The sequence below is a fragment of the Arachis ipaensis genome, chromosome B7, assembly GCF_059453495.1.
Source record: "Arachis ipaensis isolate K30076 ecotype BB chromosome B7, ASM5945349v1, whole genome shotgun sequence".
NCBI classification, from domain to species: domain Eukaryota; kingdom Viridiplantae; phylum Streptophyta; class Magnoliopsida; order Fabales; family Fabaceae; genus Arachis; species Arachis ipaensis.
In genome coordinates this window covers 69,850,772-69,857,966 of record NC_142442.1, presented here as the reverse complement: position 1 = coordinate 69,857,966, position 7,195 = coordinate 69,850,772, and the positions used below count along the sequence as shown (strand labels likewise).

The window sequence follows — 7,195 nt, the reverse complement described above, 5'->3', positions numbered from 1 at the left end:
CTGAATTGTCCAAGATGTCATTGGATCACTGTGCTGGTGGATCTATTCATCTAAAGAAAACACATGCAGAAGCCCAGGAACTCATTGAAATGGTTACAAATAACTAGTTCATGTATACTTCTGAAAGAAATCTTGTGAATAATGGGATGACTCAGAAGAAAGTAGTTCTTGAGATTGATACTCTGAATGCCATATTGGCTCAGAATAAAATATTGACTCAGCAAGTCAATATAATTTCTTATAATCTGACTGGATTGCAAGCTACATCCGGCAGTACTAAAGAAGCCTCTTCTGAAGGAGAAGCTTATGACCCCTGAGAATCCTGCAATGGAAGAGGTGAATTACATGGGAGAATCCTATGGAAACACCTATAATCCTTCATGGAGAAATCATCCAAATTTCTCATGGAAGGATCAACAGAAGCCTCAACAAGGCTTTAATAATAATAATGGTGGGAGAAATGGGTTTGGCAATAGCAAGCCTTTTCCATCATCATCTTCTGAACAACAGATAGAGAATTCTAAGCAGAGCATCTCTGACTTAGCAACCATAGTCTCTGATCTATCTAAGACCTCTTTCAGTTTCATGACTGAAACAAGGTCCTCCATCAGAAATTTGGAGGCACAAGTAGGTCAGTTGAGTAAAAGAGTTACTGAAACTCCTCCTAGTACTCTCCCAAGCAATACAGAAGAGAATCCAAAGAGAGAGTACAAGGCCATCAATATAACCAAAGTGGCTGAACCTATAAAGGAGGAAGAGGCAGTGATTTCCAGTGAGGAAGACCTCAATGGACATCCACTAACCATTAAGGAGTTCCCTATTGAGGAACCAAAGGAATCTGAGGCTCATATAGAGACCATAGAGATTCCACTGAACTTACTGTTGCCATTCATGAGCTCTGATGAGTATTCTTCCTCTGAAGAAGATGAAGATATTATTGAAGAGTAAGTTGCTCAGTATCTAGGAGCAATCATGAAGCTGAATGCCAAGTTATTTGGTAATGAGACTTGGGAGGATGAACCTCCATTGCTCATCAATGAACTAAATGCCTTGGTTTAGCAGAAATTACCTCAGAAGAAACCGGATCCTAGAAAGTTCTTAATCCCTTGTACCACAGGCACCATGACCTTTGAGAAGGCTCTATGTGACCTGGGGTCAGGAATAAACCTCATGCCACTCTCTGTAATGGAGAAACTGGGGATCTTTGAGGTACAAGTTGCACGAATCTCACTAGAGATGGCAGACAAATCAATGAAACAGGCTTATGGACTTGTAGAGGATGTCTTAGTGAAGGTTGAAGGCCTGTACATCCCTGCTGAATTCATAATCCTAGACACTGGGAAGGATGAAGATGAATCCATCATCCTTGGAAGACCCTTCCTAGCCACAGCAAGGGCTATAATTAATGTGGACAGAGGAGGGTTAGTCCTTCAATTGAATGAGGACTACCTTGTGTTTAAGGCTCAAGTATCTTCTTCTGTAACCATGGAGAAAAAGCATGAAAAGCTTCTCTCAATACAGAGTCAAACAAAGCCCCCACACTCAACTTCTAAGTTTGGTGTTGGGAGGCTATCTTTAAGCTCTAAGTCTCTGTGAAGCTCTCTAAGAGCTCACTGTCAAGCTATTGAGATTAAGGAAGCGCTTATTGGGAGGCAACCCAATGTTATTTAATTATATTTATCTTTCATAGACAATTGTTTTCCATCGTTATTTTATGTTTTCTTTAGGTAGATGATCATGTGAAGTCACAAAAACAGCTGCAGAATTAAAACGGAATAAAAAAAAACAGCATTAAAAATAGCACACCCTGGAGGACAGGCTTACTGGTGTTTAAACGCCAGTAAGGATAGCAAAATGGGCGTTTAATGCCCTGTCTGGCAGCATTCTGGGTGTTAAACACCATAAATGGCAGCCAGACTGGTGTTAAATGCCAGAAAAGGGTATCTGGTGTCTGGCTGGTGTTAAACGCTAGAATTGGCAGACAGACTGGCGTTTAACGCCAAAAAAGGGTGTCTGGTGGGCGTTAAACGCCAGAAAAGGGCATCAGCCTGGCGTTTAACGACAGAAAAGGTAGCAGAATTGGCGTTAAATGCCAGAAATGGCACACAGAGGGCGTTTAAATGCCAGAAAGGTGCAGGGAGCAGAATTCCTTGACACCTCAGGATCTGTGGACCCCACAGGATCCCTACCTACCCCAACTCACTCCCTCTCCTCTTCACACCTCTCCATAATACTCTTCCCCCCAAATACCATTCACTTATCAAGTCCTACCCTCTTCCCCATAATCTCTTCACCACTCACATCCATCCATCATAAAACCCCACCTACCTCACCATTCAAATTTAAACCATTTCCCTCCCAAACCCAACCCCTTCATACACGACTTCCCTCTCTCTCTTACCCTATAAATACCCCTCCTTACCTCCATCAATTTCACACATCATAAAAACTTAAACCCCCTTGGCCGAAACCAACACACTCCCCCATCTCCTCCATTTCTTTCTTCTTTTGCTTGAGGACAAACAAACCTTTTAAGTTTGGTGTGGGAAAAAGCTCTGCTTTTTGTTTTTCCATAACCAGAAATGGCACCTAAGGCCGGAGAAACCTCTAGGAAGAGGAAAGGGAAGGCAGTTACTTCCAACTCCGAGTCATGGGAGATGGAGATATTCATCTCAAAAGCCCATCACTAGAAAGAGGATGGAGCAAACAAGAGAGCCCACTCATGGACCTCACCAAGAGCACTCTGATGAGCGGATAATTTATACGCTTTTAGTATGTTTTTCATTAGTTTTTATGTTAAATTCACATTTCTGGACTTTACTATGAGTTTGTGTGTTTTTCTGTGATTTCAGGTATTTTCTGGCTGAAATTGAGGGACTTGAGCAAAAATCAGATTCAGAGGTTGAAGAAGGACTGCTGATGCTGTTGGATTCTGACCTCCCTGCACTCAAAATGGAATTGCTGGAGCTACAGAACTCAAAATGGCGCGCTTCCAATTGCGTTGGAAAGTAGACATCCAGAGCTTTCCAGAAATATCTAATAGTCCATACTTTGTCCAAGTTTAGAAGACGCAAACTGGCGTTCAATGCCAGCTCTCTGCCCAATTCTGGCGTCCAGCGCCAGAAACAAGTTGCAAAGTGGAGTTCAACGCCCAAACTGGCACAAAAGCTGGCGTTCAACTCCAAGAATGACCTCTCCATGTGTAGACTTTAAGCTCAGCCCAAGCACACACCAAGTGGGCCCCAGAAGTGGATTTATGCATCAATTACTTACTTCTGTAAACCCTAGTGACTAGTTTATTATAAATAGAACTTTTTATCATTGTATTCACAGTCTTGGTTACTCCGGTTCCCCTCTGGAGCTGAGACCAATGAACTCCATTATCACTTATGTATTTTCAACGGTAGAGTTTCTACACTCCATAGATTAAGGTGTGGAGCTCTGCTGTTCCTCAAAGATTAATGCAAAGTACTACTTTTTTCTATTCAATTCATCTTATTTCGCTTCTAAGATATTCATCCGCACTTCAACCTGAATGTGATGAACGTGACAATCATCATCATTCCCTATGAACGCGTGCCTGACAACCACTTCCGTTCTACATTAGATTGAATGAGTATCTCTTAGATCTCTTAATCAGAATCTTCGTGGTATAAGCTAGATTGATGGCGGCATTCATGAGAGTCCGAAAAGTCTAAACCTTGTCCGTGGTATTCCGAGTAGGACTCTGGGATTGAATGACTGTGACGAACTCCAAACTCTCGAGTGCTGGGCTTAGTGACAGACGCAAAAGGATAGTAAATTCTATTCCAGTATGATCGAGAACCTCCAAGATGATTAGCCATGCAGTGACAGCGCATCGGACCATTTTCACAGAGAGGAATAGGATGCAACAACGACAAGGGTGATGCCTCCAGACGATTAGCCATGCTGTGACAGAGCATTTGGACCATTTTCCCGAGAGGATTGAAAGTAGCCATTGGCACCGGTGACATCCTTACACAAAGCCAGCCATAGAAAGGAGTAAGACTGATTGGATGAAGACAGCAGGAAAGCGGAGGTTCAGAGGAACGAATGCATCTCCATACGCTTATCTGAAATTCTCACCAATGATTTACATAAGTATTTCTATCCTTCTTTTATTACTAAATTTCGAAAACTACATAACTATTTTATATCCGCCTGACTGAGATTTACAAGGTGACCATAGCTTGCTTCATACCAACAATCTCCGTGGGATTCAACCCTTACTCACGTAAGGTATTACTTGGACGACCCAATGCACTTGCTGGTTAGTTATGCGAAGTTGTGAAGATATGTTTAGACCATGGTTCTGTGCATCCATTTTTGGTGCCATCGCCAGGGAATCAATTTCGAACAATAATTCATATCCTGAGTAACAATTCTGCATACCAAGTTTTTGGCGCCGTTGCCGGGGATTGTTTGAGTTTGGACAACTGACGGTTCATCGTGTTGCTCAGATTAGGTAACTTTCTTTTTGTTTTCTTTTCAAAAAAAATTTTTCAAAAATCTTTCAAAAGTTTCTCCTTTGTTTTCGAAAAATTTTAAAACAAAAATGTTTTCAAAAATATATTTTTCTTCAGAATTTTTAAGAATGAATTCTAGTGTTTCATGAAGCATGTTGAAGCCTGGCTGGCTGTAAAGCCATGTCTAATTCTTTTGGATAGGGCATGCTAGGCTTGTCATGTCTGAGTTACATACTAAAGCTTGGCTGGCTATTAAGCCATGCCTCACCCTCAGATTGGAGCTTTAGACTAAAAAGCACAAGATTCCTGGAATTCATATAAAAATTTTGGAATCCTTATTTTCCTTTTTCAAATTTATTTTCGAAAAGTATAAAATAAAAATACAAAAAAATTAGAAAATCATAAAAATAAAAAAATATCTCATGTTTCTTGTTTGAGTCATGTGTCATGTTATAAGTTTGGTTTCAATTGCATATTCATCTTGCATTTTTCGAAAAATTCATGCATTCATAGTGTTCTTCATGATCTTCAAGTTGTTCTTGGTAAGTCTTCTTGTTTGATCTTTGCATTTGCATGTTTTGTGTCTTTTCTTGTTTTTCATATGCATTCCTAAATTTTTTATGTCTAAGCATTAAAGAATTCTAAGTTTGGTGTCTTGCATGTTTTCTTTGCATTAAAAATTTCTCAAAAATGTGTTCTTGATGTTCATCATGATCTTCATAGTGTTCTTGGTGTTCATCTTGACATTCATAGCATTCTTGCATGCATTCATTGTTTTGATCCATAACTTTCATGCATTGCATCATTTTTCTTGTTTTTCTCTCTCATCATAAAAATTCAAAAATCAAAAAAAAAATATCTTTCCCTTTTTCTCTCTTAAAATTTCGAAAATTAGATTTGACTTTTTAAAAAATTTTTAAAATCTAGTTATTTTTATGAGTCAAAATAAATTTTCAATTTAAAAAAATCTTATCTTTTTCAAAATCTTTTTCAAAAATCAAATCTTTTTTTCAATTTTTTTAGTTATTTTCGAGAATTTCAAAAATATTTTTCAAAAATCTTTTTCTTAATTTTACATCATATTTTCGAAAATAACATCATCAATTAATGTTTTGATTCAAAAATTTCAAGTTTGTTACTTACTTGTTAAGAAAGATTCAAACTTTAAGTTCTAGAATCATATCTTGTGATTTCTTGTGAACCAAGTCATTAATTGAGATTTTAAAAATCAAATCTTTTTCAAAAACTAATTTCTATCATATCTTTTCAAAAATATCTTCTTATCTTACCTTTTTCAAAAAAATGAATGCAAAATATCTTTTCTAACTTCCTAACTTCTTATCTTTTCAAAATTTGTTTCAACTAACTAACTAACTTTTTGTTTGTTTCTTACCTTTTTCAAAACTACCTAACTAACTCTCTCTCTCTAATTTTCGAAAAAAAACTTCCCTCTTTTTCAAAATTTCTTTTTAATTAGACAAATTATTTTATTTTTTTATTTGAATTTTCGAAAAAACTACTAACCTTTTTCAAAAACTATTTTCGAAAATTACTAACTCTTTTTCAAAAATTATTTTCGAAAATTCTCTCCTCCTCTCATCCCCTTCTATTTATTTATTCATCTACTAACACTTCTCTTCATCTCACATCTCTGCTCCTATCATCACCTTTGTGTTTGGATTCTTCATTCTTCTTCACCCTTATTCCTTTTCTTCTTCTACTAACAATAAGGAACCTCTTTACTGTGACATAGAGGATTTCTATTCTTTTCTTTTTCTCTTCTCTTTCTTATGAGCAGGGACAAAGAAAAAGGTATTCTTGTTGAAGCTGATCCAGAACCTGAAAGGACTCTGAAGAGAAAATTAAGAGAAGCTAAATTACAACAATCCAGAGACAACCTTATTGAAAATTTCGAACAAGTAAAGGAGATGGCAGCCGAACCCAACAACAATAATGCAAGGAGAATGCTTGGTGACTTTACTGCACCTAATTCCAATTTACATGGAAGAAGCATCTCCATTCCTACCATTGGAGCAAACAATTTTGAGCTGAAACCTCAGCTAGTTTCTCTGATGCAGCAGAACTGCAAGTTTCATGGACTTCCATCTGAAGATCCTTTTTAGTTCTTAACTGAATTTTTGCAGATCTGTGATACTGTTAAGACTAATGGAGTAGATCCTGAAGTCTACAGGCTCATGCTTTTCCCTTTTGCTGTAAGAGACAGAGCTAGAATATGGTTGGACTCTCAACCCAAAGACAGCCTGAACTCTTGGGATAAGCTGGTCACGACTTTCTTAGCCAAGTTCTTTCCTCCTCAAAAGCTGAGCAAGCTTAGAGCTGATGTTCAAACCTTCAGACAGAAAGAAGGTGAATCCCTCTATGAAGCTTGGGAAAGATACAAGCAGCTGACCAAAAAGTGTCCTTCTGACATGCTTTTAGAGTGGACCATCCTGGATATATTCTATGATGGTTTATCTGAGCTATCAAAGATGTCATTGGATACTTCTGCAGGTGGATCCATTCACCTAAAGAAAATACCTGCAGAAGCTCAAGAACTCATTGACATGGTTGCTAATAACCAGTTTATGTACACTTCTGAGAGGAATCCTGTGAGTAATGAATCCTGTGAGTAATGGAACGCCTATGAAGAAGGGAGTTCTTGAAATTGATACTCTGAATGCCATATTGGCTTAGAATAAAATATTGAC

General features: G+C 38.0%; 1 non-coding gene across 1 annotated transcript; it reads right to left on the bottom strand.

Moving 5' to 3' along the window:
• Positions 1 to 6,814: 6,814 nt before the first annotated feature.
• LOC148552930 (small nucleolar RNA R71) lies at positions 6,815 to 6,922 on the bottom strand. The gene has a single exon (XR_015893394.1). It is a non-coding gene; the product is annotated as a small nucleolar RNA R71 (small nucleolar RNA).
• Positions 6,923 to 7,195: the final 273 nt, after the last annotated feature.